Source organism: Carassius auratus, chromosome 34 (assembly GCF_003368295.1).
Source record: "Carassius auratus strain Wakin chromosome 34, ASM336829v1, whole genome shotgun sequence".
In the NCBI taxonomy this organism is placed as follows: Eukaryota; Metazoa; Chordata; class Actinopteri; order Cypriniformes; family Cyprinidae; genus Carassius; species Carassius auratus.
The window spans coordinates 25,244,552-25,253,728 of NC_039276.1; the positions used below are offsets into that span (position 1 = coordinate 25,244,552).

Here is a 9,177-nt window from a genome sequence, read left to right on the forward strand (position 1 = left end):
ATTATTACACATTATGTAACAAAAATATATGACATAGGACTAGTACAATTCATATTATTATTATGTGGTAATTCTTTAATAATATACAAATATACAAGTACAATTGCAAAATATAATTAGACATGTTTATTTAGTAATACATAAAATTGCCCCAAACATGAAAAATATTTACAGGTTCTGTCTCATGGTTTGCTTTAGGACAAAATTCTGGAAACAAAATTTTGTATTCAATTTTTTATTTTTTTTTTTAAGAAAAAACTATTTATTTAACTTTCATTAACAAATCCAGCACTCATGTCGTTCCAAACCCATGAGATCTCCGTTCCTCTTCGGAACACAGTTTAAGATATTTTAGATTTTTCAGAGGGATTTCAGTCCCTCCATTGAAGCTGTGTGGACGGTATACTGTCCATGTCCAGAAAGGTAAGAAAAACATCATCAAAGTAGTCCATGTGACATCAGAAGGTCAATTAGAATTTTTTGAAGCATCAAAAATACATTTTGGTCCAAAAATAGCAAAAACTACGACTTTATTCAGCATTGTCTTCTCTTCCGTGTCTGTTGTGAGATTTCAAATCACTGCAGTTTAGTGATATCCTGTTCGGGAACGAATCATTCGATGTAACTGGATCCTTCTTGAACCAGTTGACCAAATCGAACTGAATCGTTTCAAACGGTTCGCTTCTCCAATAAGCATTAATCAAAAAAAACCTTTTTTTTAACATGGCTGACACTCCCTCGAAGTTAAAACAAACCAATATCCCTGAGTAATTAATGTACTCAAACAGTATAACTGATGTGAAGAGAGAACTCAAGATGAACATGGAGCAAAAACCAGATAACGAACGAGTCAAGAACCGTTTCTGTCAGACGCGTCCGATTCGTGAACCGAGGAGCTGATGATACTGTGCATGTGTGATTCAGCGTGAAGCAGACCGACACACAGAGCGTCTGAACCGAACTGATTCTTTTGGTGATTGACTCTGAACTGATTCTGTGCTAGTGTTATGAGTGTGGGTAAACCAAAGGCTTGAATCAAGGGCAATAATCGCCAATGATGTCAAGCACAAAAAGAACCGGTGAACCATTTTCTTCAACCGGTTTATTGAACCGAACTTCCTATCACTTCTGGTGATCTGAAAACCGATTCAACCGGATCTTGACTCAAGAGCAAATCAATCTTTTGTTCGTTATCTGGCTCGGCTCGATGTTCATCTTCACAGCGGTTCAGTCAATGTACTGTTTGAGTAAATGAATTACTCCGGGATATTGGTTTGTTTGAACTCGGAGGGAGTGTCAGCCAATTTAAAAAAAAAGTTAACAGCTTAAGTCATTTGTGGATTAATACGTATCAGAGATGCGAACCGTTTAAAACGATTCAGTTCGATTTGATGAACTGGTGAATGATTCGTTCACAAACCGGATATCCCTAAACTGCAGTGTTTTGAACTCTCTCTCACAACGGACCCTGAAAAGAAGACAATTCTGAATAAAGTCGTAGTTTTTGCTATTTTTGGACCAAAATGTATTTTCGAAGCTTCAGAAAATTCTAACTGACCCTCTGATGTCACATGGACTACTTTGAAGATGTTTTTCTTACCTTTCTGGACATGGACAGTATACCATACACACAGCTTCAATGGAGGCACTGAGAGCTCTCGGACTAAATCTAAAATATCTTAAACTGTGTTCTGAAGAGGAACGGAGGTCTCACGGGTTTGGAACGACATGAGGGTGAGTTATTAATGACATAATTTTAATTTTTGGGTGAACTAACCCTTTAAGGTCACCTCTCTCTTCTAAAGCAAATATTTGAAAGGGGTCTGAAAGTTTTCTCCAATGACTTAAACAGCCCATGTACTCCAGAGCAAACCTTATAATGACATTATAATGTACTTTCCATTCAGTGACATAACAGATACAAGCTGAAAAAAAGGGTACACAGGCTGTCTCCGGGGCAGTACTAATATCGAACATACAGGTACTAATATGCAAAACTGTTAACATTAATATGCCTATAAAATTTATAAAAACAGCACAAAGATGTACCTTTTGAAAGGGTGCCGCCCAAGTGACACCTTGTGTAATGGAGGGATGGTTTATTTGAGAGATGAAGAAAGAGAAAACAGCACCTCTGCTGACAGCAGTCAGCAACGAGTACAAAAGAAGTCTGTCTACCTGGTATGAGAGGATATGAAATGAAGATGATGGTGGAGAGGGAGCCCTCCACTGGTGTTAAGAGAAAAGTGCTTCAATCACTGCAGGAGTCAAGACCAGAGCAAATCAGAGAGTGAGACGGTTCCCCTCACCACATCCTCTGTGTCCACCAGCACTAGACGGTGAACCTGACAGAAACAGCATTAGGACCTTTGATCAGAGTAGACGACATTTCAACTCATGCAGAAAAAACCATCAGTTCTTGAATACTCTGATGGGGAAATAGGATGTGAGCAGTCCTGTCGTATGTAACATGGCGACTACCTCTGCCTCAGCAATACGATCGATGATACTTTCGAGGGTTTCGTGAGGGTAACACTTCAGCATCCCCTCAATGCAGCACGGATGGCTTTGAATGGCCTCCTGCATCGTCATGTTCAGGTTGTTGTAGTTTTTCTTTAATCTTTGTGAAGGTCATCTGCTGTAACGAAAAAAGCTGCTGACGTGGGTCTACGTACAATGACATCAAATCTGGAGTAAAGTGCCACCACTTTCCCTAAGGAGAATGAAAAATAGACGAAACCACTCAGAAGACCATCAGAAGTTAAAAACACAAGCAAACAGCCGTACACAGTACCTTGTTCATTGACAACAGGCAGGGCTGAGACCCGTCGCTCTACAAATACTGATAAAGCCTCATAAAGGGTTTCCGTCTCCCTGACAGTTGCAATGCTCCTGAATGTCCCAATCTCCGCTTCCTCAATCCGCTTCTGTAGGAATGGTGGCTTGGGGATCATAGAGCCCTGAGATTCATAAAGCAAATACTCATCATTCAGTGTGGAGCTATGGTGACTGTCAGTATAAGCATTGCATGACAAATCATAAACATTGTGGTGAATTGATGGTTAATCTGTATATCTCATTTGCATGCTTTCATTCAATCTGTTTATGCCCCAATGGTAGTTTGGTTTCGGGATGGGGTTCAGGTTGACCTCCATGCTTAACTTTTTTTCTTAAAATCATATATTTCCGCATGAATGGTGTGGTACAAATTCAACTTGCCAATTTGTAAAGTACTTGCGTTTTTTCATGAGATTGGGTTGAAAGTACATTCAGTTGTTATGTTTTGCTAGCTGACATGACATTCATCTATGTATGTAGTTTCACACAAACTGCAGTCGGCCATTAACAAAAATTTGCAGAATGATAGTAAACGTGACCACATTTTAAGACGGATTTTCATCCCACTGAAGTTAACATGATTTTAAACAGTAGTACTATTCATTTCTCTGTGAAAATACTTTTTTTTTGATGAGGTAAAATGACTGAGTGCACCTTTAATGAAAGTACATTGTAAAAGCTATTACAAAGATGTGTAAGAACTTGAGGATGCGTTTATGGGTGAGTATGTGGAGGACGTTCCCTGACTCTGGATCTATGACGGGTAGCCGGTGAATCTTGTTCTTCAGTAAGGAATAAATAGCTTTGAAGAGGTTGCCAACAGGAAACACAACACTGTCACTGTCACAAGATAAAAGAAAGGGCAAACAAAGTGTTGTAGTTGTCCTGCTTTACATGGATTCAGGTGTGATGCTGATCAGAGAGGTGAGAGAATACTATAGATAAACCTCTGGAAGAGGGAACACATAGAACTGCTACTTTAAACCATTACAATGTGTGTGCCAATTCATATCTATTCTCAATACACACTCACCTCTCCATGTTTTAATCTTGTTTTCCTCCAGCTCATAGATCTGAACCTAAACCGGAGTTAAATAACTGACACAAAGGACCATTTCAAATATTCATAAGAGAACCATGAAAAAATTGTTTGCTCAAAAATATTAAGCAGCACACCTGTTTCCAATACTGATAATAACCAGAAATGTTTCTTTAGCAGTAAATCAGCATATTATAATGATTTCTGAAGGATCATGTGACACTGAAGACTGGAGTAATGATGCTGAAAATTCAGCTTTGATCACAGGAATACAGTAGACTACATGTTAAAACATTCAAATAGATCATTTAAACGGACAATATTTAACAATATTACACTGTTTACTGTATTTTTAATTAATAAATGTAGCCTTGGTGAGCATAAGAGACTTTCCAAAAAAAATTAAATAAATAAAAAATAAATAAGAGAGAGCAAGGGTGTTCTTGAAAATATTTTTCCCTACAAAAAGAGAGACCGGCAGAAAAAGTTTGGGAACCACTGGCCAACTCCAACACACAATATTTAATTTAGTTTAATTTCACGCTGCACGCTTGCATTAAAAAAAATAAAAAAATAAAAATAACAATGGCACAATAAGGTCTATGTCCAATCACTCACTTTTTGTAGTTATATAAGGTTAAAAAAATTTTTTATTATATATATTTATATATATTTACATATATATACATATATATATATATATATATATATATATATATATACAAAACAACAAAATAACAAAACAACAAAATAATCCCCATACATTTTGGGTTGAAAACATTGCTTAATATTTTGTGGAAACTTTCTTTAATGAATATTAAGTTCAAAAGAACACATTTGTTCGAATAAGAAATGTTTTGTAGCATATTAAATGTCTCTAGTGTCACTTTTGACCAACATAAAGCATCCTTGCAGAATAAAAGTTTTAATTTCTTTCCAATATCACACTTTTAAACAGTTTATGAATTGCTCCTTGTTGGTACTGCAATTTACAAAAAAATAAATAAATACAAATAAATAAAAACAACCGAAAACCATCTGTTGAGAGCAGTTTGTGCGTTATTAATAATATATATATTTTTTTTAATCGTACATTCAAGACAATTCCTCTGAGAGCAGAAATTCAATGTCAAATGTCAATGACTACGTAAGCATTGATCTATCCCATACATTAAAAAAAACAAAACTCTAAATTATTATAGTGTAGTGTGATTATATTGTGCATGTGCTAAGTGCTTTTAGCAAATATGAATCCGAAATATTTCTTTTCCTAATAGGGTTTATGGGTGAAGACGTTGTAGTGACATAATAAGATTTCAGTAATCTGATGCAGGCTCACAGCTGAGCAAGCACACTTCAACAGACTCCGCAGCACCCAGTGTTTGCTTACCTACAAAACACTGCAGCTTGTTGTCCCATAAAGGTGCCGCTCTGGCCCCGTTTGCAACCAGTGCAAAGAATGCTTTTTTCACCTGTACACATCACTCAAATATTTCAATGTTTATAACCTGAATACTTCAGTCTGAAATATGAATGCAAGTTGATCTACTAAAAATATGTAGTAAGCAGCACATAAGTGCATACCTGCAGTGTTGTGTCAAAGATGACCAGTTTGGAGCTTGTTGGAATGGCATCGTAGCAGCAGTGACTCATGAAGTACTTGGCATACACGTCTGAGTCAGGGTCTTGGAGAGGTCCTTGAGAGGGACACAGAGAGGGAGACCCCTGCTGCAGGTCGGTCAGTCTGCAGCTGTGCTAAACTCATTTAATTGCATGTACCCTTCTGGTTAAACATCACAAAATCAGTCCAACTGATTTTTTCAAAAAACTTAGATATTTTGCAGTTTCAATTAGAAATTAATCATACTTATTATGGCATAAAATAGTAAAACATGGGTCTCCCAGTAAGTTTTTTTTTTCTCTACTGAAAATCCACAGTAGAGAAAACAACTCAATCGAACAACTGAAAAATAGAATACAATAGCATAAATATTGAGAAATTGATTACATTGGTCAGAAAAGAGAGAGAAAGAGATCAAATTAGCCTTCACTGCATTTGGCAAACTTTGTTACCAAATGCAAATTACAGTTTTAATAGTTTTGATATAGCAAAGAGAGTTTTGAACCGGAGAAGTGTCAAGTTTATTGATAGCAAAATAAGGTTTTGACATTGGTTACTGGTTCTTAAACCCCTTCAAGGGGAACAAGTGGACGTATTAACCACAAAACTCCTGTCACATATTCAACTTACTATCACCTTTAATAATCAGATTAATAAATTAATAATTAAAACTGAAAAATCTAAATAAAGACTTAATTAAAAATGATATATGTACAATTAACAAATAAATAACAATTACATAATTAACTGACCAATTCAGAGACTATAGAAAACAAAACTGCTCATATGTATGATGGTCATATGATGCTACTGATAAAAAAACAAAAAAACAACAACATTATTTTGTGTATTTGGTGTAATGAAATGTGTTTATGCGGTTTAAGGTTAAAAAAAACATTATTTTCCACATAATGCACATTATTGTTTCTCCTCTAAGCCCCGCCTTTCTGAAACACGTTGATTTATACAAAGCTCATCATTCTGAAAAGCTAGGTGTGCTCTGATTGGCTAGCTATCCAGTTCGTTGTTATTGGCCGAAAACCTCAAGCGTGTGGTGGAAATGTTATGCCCCTTAACATATTGTAGTGCCCTGTCCGGCCGGGGCGATGAGACATAAACATCATTATAAATGTGATATAAACATGATTTCTAGTCGTGTCCTCTTTTGGGAGGCCAAACAAGTTTTGGTTTCTCAACGAAACGCCTAATTTCTTTGCGTGAATATCTGGGTGGCATTATGCAAATCTTCCCACACAGTGATGTAGACATGTGGGGGCGTGTTTGAATGAGCCTTTTTAGGGGGTGTGGACGAGTCTTAACCTTTATAAAGAATATCTCTTTGGATTAGAGACTTTAGTCTTTGCAACTTTCCAGATCTTTTTCATGCACCAAGACTTTGTAACACTCCAAAGAGAAAGGAAAAATTGAAAATCGCATCATATAACATCTTTAAGACACACAGGGTGTACAAAAGATATACCTGTCCTCTTCATGGTGAGCCCCTCATCCTCCATAAAGGGGAACTATAAACAGAGCAGACAATAAATGGTATTTTACTAAAAGGTAATATGCCCAAAAAAAAAGCAGTCAAAAGAAGTAATGAGGACATAGCATCACCTTTTGTAGCTTACCTGATTCCATTCAAAAAGTGAAACTTGTATATTATATTCATTCATTACACACAGACCGATATATTTTAAATGCTTATTTCTTATAATTTTGATGATTATAACTGACAACTAAGAAAATCCCAAATTCATATCTTAGAAAATTAGAATATTACTTAAGACCAATACAAAGAAATAATTTTTAGGAATATTGGCCAACTGAAAAGTATGAACATGAAAAGTATGAGCATATACAGCACTCAATACTTAGTTGGGGCTCCTTTTGCCTGAATTACTGCAGCAATGCGGCGTGGCATGGAGTCGATCAGTCTGTGGCTCTGCTCAGGTGTTATGAGAGCCCAGTTTGCTCTGATACTGGCATATCACATCTTCCTCTTCACAATACCCCATGGATTTTCTATGGGGATAAAGTCAGGTGAGTTTGCTGGCCAATTAAGAACAGGGACACCATGGTCTTTAAACCAGGTACTGGTAGATTTGGCACTGTGTGCAGGTACCAAGTCCTGTTGGAAAATGAAATCTGCATAAAGTTGGTCAGCAGCAGGAAGCATGAAGTGCTCTAAAACTTCCTGGACCTCGGAAAACAAAGTGGATCAACACCAGCAGATGACATGGCACCGCAAAACATCACTGACTGTGGAAACTTTACACTGGACCTCAAGAAACATGGATTGTGTGCCTCTCCTCTCTTCCTCCAGACTCTGGGACACTGATTGCCAAAGGAAATGCAACATTTACTTTCATCAGAGAACATAACTATGGACCACTCATCAGCAGTCCAGTCTTTTTTGTTTTTAGCCGCTTTTGACGCTGTCTGTTGTTCAAGAGTGGCTTGACACAAGGAATGCGACAGCTGAAACCCATGTCTTACATACATCGGTGCGTAGTGGTTCTTGAAGCTCTGACTCTAGCTGCAGTCCACTCTTTGTGAATCTCCCCCACATTTTTGAACGAGTTTTGTTTCACAATCCTCTCCAGGTTGCGGTTATCCCTATTGCTTGTACACTTTTCTACCACATCTTTTCCTTCCCTTCGCCTCTCTATTAATGTGCTTGGACACAGAGCTTTTGCAATGACCTTTTGTGTTTTGTCCTCCTTGTGCAAGGTGTCACTGGTCATCTTTTGGACAACTGTCAAGTCAGCAGTGTTCCCCATTATTGTGTAGCCTACATAACTAGACTAAGAGACCATTTAAAGGCCTTTACAGGTGTTTGAGTTAATTCGCTGATCAGAGCGTGGCACCAGGTGTCTTCAAAATTGAATCTTTTCACAATATTCACATTTTTCTGAGATACTGAATTTGGGATTTTCCTTAGTTGTCAGTTATAATCATCAACATTAAAAGAAATAAACATTTGAAATATATCAGTCTGTTTAATGAATGAATATAATATACAAGTTTCACTTTTTGAATTGAATCGACTAAATATCTCTAGCACACATTGAACTTGATTTCCAGAGAGGGCCCGTCTCCATGCACGGTTCAGATCTCCACCAATAACCTCAAACATAAACACAATGTACAAAGCAACCAGAATAACTAGTTACTCGTGTTAGCTGTCGAATATACTAATTGTGGATTACCAACATTGAAAGAAGTCTGGGGGTGCAGTTTGCTTATTTACATTAGTTCTTTATACTTCAGCAAACATATCAAGTTGATATAGCATTTTCATATGCAACTGACACTAAACTGGCACAACTGCTCCTGAAATATGATTCACCTCGTCTTAAAGCATAAGCAAGCACTTGTACAGGTTGATTTCTGGGTCTTACCTCCGTCAGAGGGTCCATGTTCTGTGGTCCTACTGTGAGACAAACGCATTCAGTGGTTGAGCTGGCCTGACTTGAGCATAATAGAACTGTGCTCCCATCCCTGAGTGCAGAGCATGATCAAAATCAGGAGAGAACGCTGGCCCAAGCATGCAAAGGGCAGGACGTGGGACAGGGGGAGGAGAATCACAGATGTTGTGGCTGTGACTGGTTTTGTACACAACACCCCTGTAAGAGACCTGGATGGTATCAACATTGCACAGCATAATTAGGACCTC

The 9,177-nt window shown here is 37.4% G+C and overlaps 1 pseudogene; it reads right to left on the reverse strand.

The window, feature by feature from the left end:
- Positions 1 to 1,830: 1,830 nt before the first annotated feature.
- LOC113052863 (5'-AMP-activated protein kinase subunit gamma-1-like) lies at positions 1,831 to 9,006 on the reverse strand (annotated as a pseudogene).
- Positions 9,007 to 9,177: the final 171 nt, after the last annotated feature.